The sequence below is a fragment of the Homarus americanus genome, unplaced genomic scaffold, assembly GCF_018991925.1.
Source record: "Homarus americanus isolate GMGI-L3 unplaced genomic scaffold, GMGI_Hamer_2.0 scaffold56241, whole genome shotgun sequence".
NCBI classification, from domain to species: domain Eukaryota; kingdom Metazoa; phylum Arthropoda; class Malacostraca; order Decapoda; family Nephropidae; genus Homarus; species Homarus americanus.
This window is the reverse complement of record NW_024740202.1, coordinates 110620-123119: the sequence shown is the minus strand read 5'-3', so window position 1 is coordinate 123119 and position 12500 is coordinate 110620. Positions and strand designations below refer to the sequence as shown.

Here is a 12500-nt window from a genome sequence, read left to right as displayed (position 1 = left end):
TGGGGACAGCTATTTCTAAACGTTAGACTCGTGATGGGGATGAGTTGACCCAGCCCCGAGGCGACGGTGTGTGGGGAGAGGAGATGAAGGGGAGAATAGGGGGGTGGGGTGGGGAGGAAGGAGATAGAAAGAAGGAAGAATGAAGGATGAGTAGGGAGAACGACTGAAGGGTAGGTGGGGAGAGAGGGAAGGAAGAATTGGATGAGAAGAAGGGGTGAGGAGACGATGTGGGGAGGATGATTGGGAGAGGAGAGGAAGAAGAACGGGAGATGGGGGAGAAATAAGGAAGGGAGGAAGTAGGGTAGTGATGAGAGACGACGGTGGGAAGGATGGGAGGAAGAATGGAATCGGGAGGGAAGAATGAGAGAGGAAAGGAGACAAAGACGAAAGGTAGAATGAAATTAAACATTGTGTGTGAGAGAGAAAAGGAGAATAAAGATGAAAAAAAGTGAAGGAAATCTCAAAACAAGAAAAAAATTCTCTCACCCAATGGTACGACAACATCTCCCTCGACAATCTGGCAACGAACGACCAGACTCCGCCCACTACTCCCACACTACCAGCCGTACGATGAAAGTCAAAATAACGCCTCTAACTGTAATTTTGTCTTCCAGTGATTCATCAGACAATAATTAATATATTTTTTTAAGTTTCAATAAAATCAGTGTAATAGTTTTATGAATAAACAAGACAAAGACACAGGTGATAAAATCAGTAATTACAAACAGCAATAAAACACGATAAACAGGAACTAGAGGAAAAGCGATTAAGAAAATAGAGAGAATAAGCGAAAAGGGATAACAGGTATGAATAGTGAGCAAGATAACGGAGAGATAGAAAAAATGTAATTGAAAGAGGGAGATAGAGAGAGAGAGAGAGAGAGATCTAAGGTGAAGTGACTAGGCAGAAACTCACTTAAGATCTCTCAATAATAAAACAACTAACGCACTTTATTGAACCAGTTGGAATACATCTAAGTAAAAATTCAATTGAAATAAAATAAAATAACGAGAAAAATAAATAAAGACAAAAATATAAAAATGGTTTGTTACGTATTACAAGGAATATATTTCTCTAATATATTTCTCCTTAATAATATATTAAACACAAAAAAAAATCCTACTACAATATTCCCTAAGTATTTTCGTTTTAATTTGCTTAAGCAGAAGTGTCAATTTGCTCATTAAAATCACTTGATAACGTTTAAAATATAATGAAAACTGGTTCTCCATCCTGGTCGACGGTCTGTGAGGCTACGACACTAAATCATTTACATATACTAACACACAACTAACTAAACTATTTTAACTAAACAATTTTATTTATTTTTTTCATATAAATAGACTGAGTTATTCACTTTTAAGTTTATTTGGTTTGTGTTTTATTCTTAAATGTTTTAATACCGTAGTCGCTCCTCGCCCGACTGTCAACAAGGACCTGTGTTGACAGTCGAGTTGACGTCATATTTAAAACCCAAAGTTAATTTATTTAGTGTAAGTTCTTATTCCCTCTTATGGAAACCAACTTAAGAACGCATAAGGTTAGAAAATTGTTGTTTATTATATTTTTTAAGTAGAAATATACTAAATTATACCATTAGCTGAACCTAACCAAACCTATACGGAACCTAACCAAACCTATACGGAACCCAACCAAACCTTTACGGAACCTAACCAAACCTATACGGAACCCAAACAAACCTTTACGGAACCTAACCAAACCTATACGGAACCTAACCAAACCTTTACGGAACCTACCAAACCTTTACGGAACCTAACCAAACCTATACGGAACCTAACCAAACCTATACGGAACCTAACCAAACCTATACGGAACCTAACCAAACCTATACGGAACCTAACCAAACCTATACGGAACCTAACCAAACCCACTGAACCCAAGTAAACCAAGCCTAACGATCTGATTGTTTAGGTAAGGTTTCGTTTATTTATTTTTTCTTAAATGAAATATTTTAAATGCATGAAACCGCAACAGCCATAATTAAAATAACTACGCCTCTGATCTTCATAAATACCATAATTTCACTATCTGCTGCATGTATAAATAATTGTCCTGTGAAATTTGCATTGCCAGTTTTTTTTTTATATTATACAATTTATATAAACGAGCGCATGAGATTATTTTGTTATGTTGACTAAATATAATGTTTGTTCACGTGATATTTGAGTTGCGTCTCTGGTTAGTTAGTCCATGAGTGAGTCAACCAATCAGACGTCGGGGACAAGTGTACTCAGACTTTAACTTATCAGAGTAAATTACTTGGGTTTTATTGAGGTTTAGTCATTTAGTTTATTAGGAAAAGTTTATTTGGTGTAGTTTTACATTGAATTTGTGTAATGAGGGTTGGCGACCACGGCCCACCACAGTCAATCGTTCTCGGGGTGTGTTTACGAGTCCTACCGATGTTGTGTGTTTAAAGGGACTTATAACCTTTAATTCCTGTCATCCATCTTAGTATCGTGTCTTCTTTCCCTGGCCCCCCTACCCTTAGTTTACCTTAATACCCCTACCATTATCCTCTGACCCCTAATAATGCGACTAAAGTATCTCATCGTATTCTACAACTTACCAGTACTTCTTTCGTACGTTTTTTGTCTATCAGTACAATTTAAACACACACACTCGTAGCCCTACAATCCCAAGGTCTGCCTCTGTGTCTAGTATTAAAAATATACTTAAAGAACAAAGAATCGTACATTATATATTCTGATCTTGGGTAAAACGAAAACAAAATGTTCTCATAATGTACATATTGATTCAGAAACTTTTATATTCATTTATGTTAACCCGGAGGGGAAAAAAGTGAAAGAAAATATAACTAGATGGGAATTAATGTCGTTCATCCGTGTCCGTATGAGATCGTTTGGCTCTGGCTTTGGGTAACGTTCATCAAACGCTTGGTAACGAGGGGCGGTGTATGCGTTGAGTTAAGTGCCCCAGTGTGGGTTTATCGCATAATACGGGTCAACTACCACATTAGAGAGCTATTAAACATTCATAACTTGGGCTTTGATTATCACTTCAATTATTCATTAGAACAGCTTAAGGGTGAATATGTTCTTGTGTTTTTTACGTCCTGGTTTAAGATAGTGGAGGTGTAAGGGTGGTTAATCGTCAGGTGAAATAAGCTGGGTTGGATAATAAAGCTTTTCAATGGCTTAAACTTTCTCTTGGATAAAACTTTTACTTGTATATAACCTTTGACATTATAAGTGAACAAGAAAATGTTTCAAAGTATATTTTCTAGTTGGTGAAAGCTAAGGAAAGGTATTATTGGTCTACCGAGGGGAAAGTTGGCTTGAGGAAAGTCCAATTGAGAATCCTTGATGTTGTGTGAGGGGAAAGGTGAGGGAAGGGAGAGAGTGAACAAGGTGAGGTGAGGGGAAAGAGAGAAAACAGGTAGAGATGGGGGGAAGGAAGAAGAAGAAGAAGAAGAAGAAGGGAAGGAGGTGGATAAGGAGGTGGAAGAAGAGGAGAAAGAAGGCGCCCCGAAGATTAAATGACAGATAACAAACATTTATCAGGCGACGAGAGAGAGAGAGAGAGAGAGAGAGTTAGCCGACTGACTTGAGTTGAGTGAGTCAGTGTACGGTGAACTACGGTGGGGTGAGGACGTGTGTGTCGACCACCACCACAGTCAGCTGGCCAGGGTAAACAATTCACTACGCTCGAGTTTATTTTTGTCACTTGAAAACTTTAATTCCTTACACTGAAAACCTTGTGTTAGTGTGTGTGTGTATTTTAATGTTTACGACGATAAGTTACTTAGAAAAGATTCAAATCCTCGGAAGGTATAATTTACTTATTTACTTAAATGTTGTGTATGGGTGCTTGTGGTAGTATAAGTGATATGTGTTTTGGTAATGATATAAGTGTTGATACTTATAAATACTTACGAACACAAGGAAATATGTTAGGAAACGATAAAACACTTATACGCGTTGATTTTTATAAGTGTAAACCAGTTGTAATTTCTCCAAGTTTAACCATAAGTAGAATTTAAGTAAATTCTTGTACTTGATTGAGGTTCCATCATTTATAAGTAATGTAAAGTTTAAGTCAACCGCCTTCTACTTACAAAAAGTGTGGTGTAAAGTGTGGTTCTGTCTGTTAATTATTTAGTAAGATGTAACCTTATTCACTTACTTAAATCCTAAGTTAGGCTGTTTATAAGTAACTCCGTATACTTAACCCCTTGAGCATGATGACTTAACCCCTTGAGTACGATAACTTAACCCCTTGAGTACGATGACAACCCTTGAGTACGATAACAACCTAGGTACGATGACTTGCCTTGAGTACGATGACAACCTTGAGTACGATGACTTAACCTTGAGCATGATGACTTAAACCCTTGGTGATAGCAACCCCTTGAGTACGATAACAACCCCTTGAGCATGATGACAACCCCTTGAGTACGATAACAACTTGAGTACGATGACTTAACCCTTGAGCATGATGACATACCTTGGTACGATACTTAACCCCTTGAGTACGATGACTTAACCCGCAGGTACGATAACAACTCCTTGAGTACGATGACTTAACCTTGAGTACGATAACAACCCCTTGAGTACGATGACTTAACCCCTTGAGTACGATAGCAACCCTTGAGTACGATAGCAACTTGAGTACGATGACTTAACCCCTTGGTACGATGACACTTATGAGCATGATGACAACCCCTTGAGTACGATACTTAACCCTTTAGGTACAATGACTGCTTATGGTACAATGTTTTAACCCTTTTAGTACAATGACTTAACTCCTTGTGTAAAATGTCTTATCCTTGAGTACAATGACTTGTGCAATTACAATGACTTAACCCTTGGTAATGGCTTACCCTTGAGTACAATGTCTTAGCCTTGGTGCAATGACTTAGCCCTTGAGTACAATGTTTTAGCCAGCAGTACAATGACAACCCTTTCAGTACGAGGTGTTAACTCTCTGAATACAGGGATATTTTCTTCAGGTGCTAAGTCATCGTACTCAGGGATCATCAATACTCAAGGGATAAGTCATCGTACTCAAGGGATCTTAATCTACTCAAGGATTGATCATCTCAAGGTGTTAAGTCATCGTACTCAGGGATAAGTCATTTACTCGAAATCTCGTACTCAGGGTATTAAAATGATTTAAGTAATTCCTCACAGGTATGTCTTCTAAGTAAGTGTGTGTGTGTGTGTGTGTGTGTGTGTGTGTGTGGAGGTCGTTGGTTTTATATATCTGATAAAAATGACAGGAAATGTTTACTTAACTTACTTATAAAAGAAGGGAAACACTTAACAAATGTCAACCTGACCTTTTAAGTGTTTTATAAGTGCTGTCTGGAGTGTAACTTAAAAATGTCAATATATTTTTGTTTTTACTTAATGGTAAGGTTAGGAGGTTGTGTGTCTGTATGAGTGAGGTACAAGTGAGAGACACAAAGTGAAGACACAAGGGAGAACACAAATAGAGACACACAAGGGAGAGACACAAGGAAGGAACACAAGGAAGAGATTCGTCAGGAGGTGATTGACACACAAGTGATGCAATTTTAGTGTCTTAGGGATGGAGGTAGGGGAGGGTGGGGGAGGGAGGGAGGGTGGGGGGTGGAGGGAGGGTGGGGAGGGAGGGAGGGTGGGGAAGAGGGGAGGGTGAGGTGAGGGTGGGGGAGGGAGGGAGGGTGGGGGAAGAGGGGAGGGTGAGGAGAGGGAGGGGTTGGTGGTGAAGGGGGGAAGGGAGGGGGAAGAGAAGGTGTTAGGGGAGGTGTGTGTGTGTGTGTGTGTGTGTGTGTGTGTGTGTTGTGTAATAATAATAATAATAATAATAATTGACGGTTTATTGAAAAAGTTCTGCAGCCCGAAGGCTGAAAATATACATTGGACATGAATGACTTATTACATACTTTGGTGGTTTAACAAAAGCCTTCATTAGAAAGGTAAAGGAACATACAGTGAACATACAGATTAATGTAGGTGTTGAACAGCAAAAACGTAGTGTAGTAACTCCTTCAGATGGTGTTATGAGGGACCTCACGTGGTGTAGTAGTTCCCCCAGATGGTGTTAGGAGGAGGGCCTCACGTGGTGTAGTAATTCCCTCCCAGATGGTGTTATGAGGGGCCTCAACTACCACCCCTCACCAACCACAACTACCACCCCTCACCAACCACAACTACCACCACTCACTTAACCACAACTACCACCACTCCCTTCACCACCACAACAACAAAGCCAATAGTTAATTAAGTCCTCTACCATAACTCTCTATCACTCTAATTACCCCTTTAATTAGACTCAAACATAACTCATTAATATGCACACTTACTCATTAATTGAGGTCAAATAAATTAATTGAAGAAAATAATTATTTTTAAATATTTTATCTTATTTTATTTTTATTAATTTTTATTATTATTTTTATTTTTATATTTTCTAGATATTTCATTTTTATTTATTTTTTATTTTTATTTATTTTTTATATTATTATTATTATTATTATTATTATTATTATTATTATTATTATTATTATTATTATTATTATTATTATTATTATTATTATTATTAATATTTTATTATTTTATTATTTTTTGGTCTGGAAGTAAAGTCTTTCTGAAGAATCTTTTGTTAGGAGTGAAAATAAAGAGAGTATTGTGCTGTAAGTGCTGGTGGGCTGTGACAAGAGAAGAGAGAGGCCTTAATTGTTTATGAAGCATCAATAGTTTTGTTTTTGTTTTTTACCTAGGAACTTTTGTGTATTATTATTATTATTATTATTATTATTATTATTATTATTATTATTATTATTGTTGTTGTTTGAAATACATAATGAACACCCACACAACACCACAACACACCACAACACACCACACACACCACACCACACCACAACACCCACACAACCACAACACACCACAACACCACAACACACCACACACACCACAACACACCACAACACACCACAACACACAACACCACAACACAACATACAACACTATAGGCCAAGAGACAGTGTTCATGTCAGTACAGTACAGCATTAAAGGTGTTTGATAAGACTCATTACGTCTCCTGCCTACCACCACTCCCTGTGTGTGGGGTACTGTCTAACTTGTGGGGTTGTGGTTGGTGATTGTGGGTGGTAGTTGGTGGTTGGTGGTTGTTATTAGTCGTAATAGTTGTAGCAGTGGTTGTGGTGGTAGTAATACTAGTTGTGTTAATAATAATAATAATATAACAACAAAAACAACAGCAACTTCCCAATTATCGCCTTCCAGAACAAAGACATTGAGAGAGAGAGAGAGAGAGGTCATTGTGGGAAGGTTATTTATGTTAGTTAAGTGCAGTATTGACTCTCTCTCTCTCTCTCTCTCTCTCTCTCTCTCTTCCGTCCTTCCGTCTCCCTATCCCTTTCCCCCATTCTTTCCCCTTATCCTTTCTCTTCCTCTCCCTTCTCCCTCTCACTTCCCTTTCCTCTGCACTCTTTCTTCCTCTCACTTCTCCCCTTTCCCTCTCCCATCTTTCTCCTCCTGTTCTTAGCTCTACTTTCCTCTCCCTTCACTCACCTTCTCTCCCTTCTCCTCTTCACTCATCTCTTCTCCCTCTTTTCTTCTTCCCTTCTCTGTTTTCTCTTCTTCCCTTCCCTCTTCCTATCCCTCATCCTCTCCCTCCTCTCCCTCACCCTTCACCTCACCCCTCACCTCTCCCCTCACCCTTCACCCCTTCACCTCTCCTCGCCCTCACCCCATCCCTCACCTCTCACCCTCCCCCATCTCCTCTCACCCCCATCTCCCCTCACCCTCATCCCTCTGGTTGTCTCTTGAGGAGCAATTACCAGGAGGTGGTCCGTGTGGTCCCAACCTTTACCTGATGACTTAATTGTGAGGTCTCTCTCTCTCTCTCTCTCTCTCTCTCTCTCTCTCTCTCTCTCTCTCTCTCTCTCTCTCTCTCTCTCTCTCTCTCTGATGACTTAATTGTGAGGTCTCTCTCTCTCTCTCTCTCTCTCTCTCTCTCTCTCTCTCTCTCTCTCTGATGACTTAATTGTGAGGTAGTTCTCTTTCTCACATTCTCTCTCTGTTATTATTATTATTATTATTATTATTATTATTATTATTATTATTATTATTATTATTATTATTATTATTATCACTTCTTAACTAAAGCTTTCATAACATACAATGAAAATACTAAAATATTTGGTTAGGTTAGGTTAGGTTAGGTTAGGGGGGCTAATCTTCAGGTGATCCCCAGTCAACAAAACCCTGTCCACACACCTACTGTCTCACCCTGCCAACAAATAGACAGAAAATAGACGTATCATTAGACGGAATCGATAATGCAATTGCAAGTACTCCCCTTATCAATGCTAGTACCCGAAACAACTATAAGACTCGTATTATTTGTAATATTGGTCACATAACATTAAGATAATTTGCAACACATATTTAAACCTTTGCAATAACCATGAAAGTAATTGCAATAACATATAGTGGTAATAACACAATTGCAACATTAACAACATTTTAAATCAACTACTGTAATAATCTCTCACGTTGCAATAATATCAACAGTTGGGAGTAGCAACACTAATGTGACTCTTCATTTATGCAACACTGGACGTAGCAACCATTAAAATCACTTGCAACAAAGGTTTAAAAAAACATTTGCAACACCTCTAATGCAACTACAACAATACAAACACAACTCCAACTACATCACTCATCATTCCTGCAACACTGGACGGAGCAACATTACAATCACCGTGCAATAAAGGTTAATACATTGGTGCCATTAACAATAACACCTATAAGAGTCATTAATGATGCTAATATCGGCCATAACAGCGCTCTGATTAATTACCTTTGTAGTGACACTCGTGACTTGGGTCTGTTATGGCAGGTGATTAATGCAAAACTAATTAATTATAGATATACCTGTATAGTTAATTACAAAGGTATAGTTAATTACATATGTTTAATTAATTACAAAAAGTATAGTTAATTACAAATGTATAATTAATTACATGTCTAATTAATTACAAAAAGTATAATTAATTACAAAATCGATAATTAATTACAGGTGTATAATTAATTACGAAAATTATATAATTAATTTGAAAATAATTAATTACAAGTGTACAATTAATTACTAAAAGGTATAACTAATTACTACATAAAATTCACCATAGAAGAGTATGATAAATTACAAGACAAAGTATGGAATATTTTTAATTACCATACAGTCTCTCTAACATGGTACAGCTTCAGCTACAATAATTAATTAACTACGAGAATATAATTAATTCTGAAATAGTATAATAAGATTTAAAACGAGTATAATTATTCACAGACAACTTTATAGATTATACAACTTATTCTATCAGTTCTAACCAGTGGAAATACAACAAAATTATAGAATATTTGAACTTAACCTAACCTAACCTAATCTAGCCATGCATTTGGTGTTAGAAGCGTGGAGGGGACGGCGCCAGCGGATGTAGTCTGGGGGACCTCTTTCCTGTGTGATAAAATTGACATTCAGCTGCTGACAGAGAGAGAGAGAGAGAGAGACTTATTTTTATTTTTATCATTTCTACCCCATTCATGCTCTCTCTCTCTCTCTCTCTCTCTCTCTCTCTCTCTCTCTCTCTCTCTCTCTCTCTCTCTCATCTCTCCCCTCCCTCTCCTCTTCCTTTCCTTCCCTTCATTACCCTTCACTCCTTACCTTACCCTCAACCCTCACCCCTCCCTCCCACCCCTCCCTCTCACCCCTCCCTCTCACCCCTCCCTCTCCCCCCTCTGAACTCAACATTCAATCCGTCCTTCAGGGTAAAGCAACAGACAGACTTCAAGAGGGAGGGGGGAGGGAGATGAGGAGGGAGGAGAAAGTGGGAGGTTGAGAGGTGGGAGGGAGGGGTGAAGGAGGTGGGATGGGGGGGTAGGAAGGAGGGGAGGTGAAGGAGGTGGGAGGGGGTGAGGAAGGTGGTGGGGAGGGAGGGGTGAGCGTGGATGAGTGGATAGCTCTGTGGCCGAGAGTACTGTACAGGATATTGAGACTAGGCAACCTCCCTAACCTAACGTAAGCCTAACCTGCCTAACCTAACGTAATCCTAACCTAACCTAACCAACCCTAACCTAACCTAACCTAACCTTAACCTAATGGGCCTTAACCTAGCGGGCCTTAACTTAACAGGGTCCTTAGATACGTACCACCTGAACCTATTAGTTAATGAACCACTATACACACACACACACACACACTCACACACAATCACATCATCCCCCTCTCTACCCCCACTCACCCCTCTACCCCCTCCTCCCTCTCTACCCCCACCCTCTCTCACCCCCACCAACTCTTACCGGGAATTCTCATTTACTAAAGTATCCCTAAGCCATTTTCTTCATCCACTTCCGTTTTCTTTATCGTATTTCCTCTTATTGTGTAAACATTGGCAATAAACATGACTCAGAGTTACACCGAGGTCTGTTTGTTTGATGTTTTCTCGTTAAATGTTAGAATTTAATTAACGAACGAAAATAACATTAGAATTAACACTGAGACTCTACCTTAACTAGATACGTTCACTTAGCACCAGTTAAGAGACAAGAGAGAGAGAGAGAGAGAGAGAGAGAGAGGTGCCAGTGTGTGTGTGTGTGTGTGTAAAAGAAGAATAACTTAGCAAACACACACACACACACACACACACACACATACAACTTAATATACTAAAAATTCACAATAAAATGAGAAATTTAATGATGGTTAAAAATATCGAGACAGACAGACAGACGATCCATTGTCTCTAATCCATATTGATCCATCATGTATAATTGTATGTGATCTGCCTGTAATCCACCTTGATACACCTCTAATTCTGCTGTGATCCGTCTGTATATCAACGTGATCTGCTTATGATGTGATCCACGAGTTATAATGATCTACAGTGATCCTCTTTTAGTAGGACTTGACCTGTGTGTGTGTGTGTGTGTGTGTGTGTGTGTGTGTGTGTGTGAGTTTGATAATGATGGTAATACCACCACCACCACCACCACCACCATTATTCCCCCCAATAGCCACACCTTCTCCGCCATTTTATTACCTTTAAATTAACTATCTTAATACATAAGTACCTACTGTACCCTAGATGTGTTGCAGCATCGGGAGGTAGGTTACGGTGACATGCGGCCATGGGAAGAAGAAGAAGGCTCGCTGTCCCCGCGTCCAGAATCCTCGACCACTGACGTCCACACGGGCTTCGTTGGATGTGTTTGAAGTCCTGTGACGGAGGTTCTCACCGTCCAATGGAAGGAGGGGCGGTTCCACCATGACGTCGTGGCAGATTTCCTTCAGTATATTTGCTGTTAGATCCCTTACTTCGTCATGCCTCATGCATATGAAGCCCCCTTTCTTGCACACCATGGCGTGGTCGACGTCATAGGAAGAGCCACACACGCATTGAGAGGGCAAACCTTCTACTGGCCTACTGTACCTTAGTGCTGAGGATGACTCTCCATCCGTTTGCATCCAGACCTGAAGGGCCGGCTCCTCCCTGAGTCTTCAGTGCCTTTTTCCACACCATCCCTCCTGTTATTTTCTCGAACAGGACGGCATTTGGTGGGATATAGTCACCCTGGAACCTGATGCCTTCCTCTTCACTTGCAGGGGGATGTTTTTCCTTCAGTTGTTGTAATGTCTCTCTGTTTATTGGCAGAACCCCACCGGAGGATTCCTCTGTGAGAGATCTTACCGCCAAGGACACTTTTCCCACCCGCTTCTTGTTACCAAATTTTCTGGCAAAATCCTCTGTGTTTTGCTTTCCGTCTCCTATGAATTCTTTACTCTCCTGCCGTGTTCTTGCTTCACACAGGCGATCATCAAGGGCCCCTTTCTGCCACATTGTCAATCTCCTTTTCATTGCTGTCACATTTTCTTTGCCCCTAGACCTTGCGTGTGTCCTCTGACAGAATAGATGGGGTATTATGACCAGTATTTGAAGAGCTAATGGGGCCAGGGGAGCGTCATGAGTTACTTGTTTATGAGGCAAGTCTTCTCCCGGATCATTTCTTTGGTGGCCGCACACTATGGTGGCTCAAAGAGGTTAGCTGGCGACCACATGACCACTACTCCTACTATTACATTATGTATCAAAAATATAATTGATAACTAAATGGCAAAAATCGGTGGTAATTTAATGTGACGTGTACAGTATGCAAATTTTCATAATGTGTTAATTAAGTGGGCTATTAAGATGTAAATTGTGTTGATGAGAGAGAGAGAGAGAGAGAGAGAGAGAGAGAGACAAAAATAAGTCGATATTACGCTAAATACACACAATTGATAGATAGATAGTTAGATAGATAACGTATACAAATAATATATACTTTGTCATGTATATAAAATTCCTTCTAATATATATATATTTTTTTTCATTTCAGAGTCGAAAAAAAATAATGGTTCATCATCTGGCAATATTTAGTGGCCCGTCGGAATACAACATCAAC

At 39.5% G+C, this 12500-nt stretch overlaps 1 long non-coding RNA gene across 1 annotated transcript in view; it reads left to right on the top strand.

The window, feature by feature from the left end:
* Nucleotides 1-3604: 3604 nt before the first annotated feature.
* Nucleotides 3605-12500, top strand: part of LOC121875287 — a 9523-nt gene continuing 627 nt past the window's right edge. The window contains exons 1-2 of the long non-coding RNA XR_006090577.1: nt 3605-3671; nt 12435-12500. The exon at nt 12435-12500 is cut by the window's right edge and continues 627 nt beyond it. This is a non-coding gene — a long non-coding RNA (uncharacterized LOC121875287). The remainder of the gene's footprint in view (nt 3672-12434) is intronic.